This window comes from Rousettus aegyptiacus, unplaced genomic scaffold, assembly GCF_014176215.1.
Source record: "Rousettus aegyptiacus isolate mRouAeg1 unplaced genomic scaffold, mRouAeg1.p scaffold_m13_p_11, whole genome shotgun sequence".
In the NCBI taxonomy this organism is placed as follows: Eukaryota; Metazoa; Chordata; class Mammalia; order Chiroptera; family Pteropodidae; genus Rousettus; species Rousettus aegyptiacus.
In genome coordinates, this window is record NW_023416286.1 from 88547572 (window position 1) to 88549196 (window position 1625).

Genomic DNA, 1625 nt, shown 5'->3' on the forward strand with positions numbered 1-1625 from the left:
ACTTGTTCCAACCTATTAATGGTTGGATCTGTCATTAGAAATGTGAATATATCATTTTTACATCAGCGTTTATGTTAAGGTTTGGAATATGTTTCATTTCTTTTATTTTCAGGCTACATTTTCTTTCTTTATCTTTATGTGGTAAAAATCCTTTTCCGAAATAAGCTTTCATACACATATAAAATAATCATCTCTCAGTGAGATAAAACATAATCAGGAAGAATATAGTGAACTATAACTTGTCACTGGCATGGTTATAGAAATGGCGAAGAATGTGAAAAGAGTTGAAACTGTGCTGTCATTATCATCATCAACGCCTTTCAAATACTGGCATCATTGGAAATTGATTCTGGTACCTTTTCTCGTAAATGCTGACAACATAAGAAATGGCCTCTGGGATTATATTGGAAAGCCTCAAACCATGATTCTTTTTAAACCACTAAATAATGGCCTACAATTAACATAGTCTATTACTTCTCTTTGTTATTTACTGTCAATAAAAACAAAATTAGAAAGTCTACACAATGCATGTGAAGTTTGGTTCAAATAAGGAAAAATGCTATATATGTGTTCTTCACAATGCGTGGGTTCATGAGAGTAACCTCAAAGATAATCTTTCAAATAATCAGCAAGGACCTACAGTCATTTGCTTTGAAATTAGTCTAATTGCTAAATAAGGTAAGTTTATTAAATATCTGTTAAAAATATTTATATTACAGATTGAAAACAAAATCTAGCATTGATATTTCATTGTTTTGGATTCATTAGTGGAAAAGTATGGTATGTGCTATTGAAATTCTACAGGCTATTCGACTTGATTCTTCTGCTTCATTCAAGTTGTTTCAAAGGTCTGAATTTCACTTAGGTAATTTCATTATTTTTTTTTTTAAAGGAAATCAAACTATTTTCCCAAGCATCTTAGAAACTCATGTTTCTGGACCAGAACAAATACACAAGTCTAACATATACTTTAACTTGTATGTGTGGCAAAAAGTCCTGATCACTTTATCTAGAAGTTCAGAAAAGGTAACTGATTAGAACGTGTTCAAAATTATATTGACAATTTTTACTATTTAAAGTTACTCTAGTCTACGGCCATGCCACCCTGAACAAGTCTGATCCCGTCTGATCTCGGAAGCTAAGCAGGGACCGGCCTGGTTAGTACTTGGATGGGAGACCACCTAGGAAGACCAAGTGCTGTAGGTGTTAAAAATAAAAAATAAGGGATTGTAAGCTGACAAGGTCCTCGCAATCTGTGAGGTCAACCAAGGGGTGCCTCACCTAAAAAATAAATAAATAAACAAACAAACAAACAAATAAATGAATGAAAATAAATAAAAGTACTCTATAGTCCTAATTTATACTTAAAAATAAGATAAAGACATATCACTTAAATTCCCTTAAATAACTATTATAAAGTTCATCCTTGTATTTACTACATTTCGAAAGATATTCCATGATGCTACTATTCCCCCGAAGCTGCCAGGAGAAGCTACATAGCTGAAAGATGCTAAATTCAATTCAAGATGAGAAACACCTCTAAGGATTCGATACTCTTTCAGACCAGAAAGGAGGTAAAGTCTTTGGTACAGATAGTGAAGTTAGGAGCAAAAACAGAACAAAAG

General features: G+C 32.7%; 1 pseudogene; it reads left to right on the forward strand.

Moving 5' to 3' along the window:
* The first annotated feature begins 1087 nt into the window (after positions 1-1087).
* Positions 1088-1206, forward strand: LOC118609586 (annotated as a pseudogene).
* Positions 1207-1625: the final 419 nt, after the last annotated feature.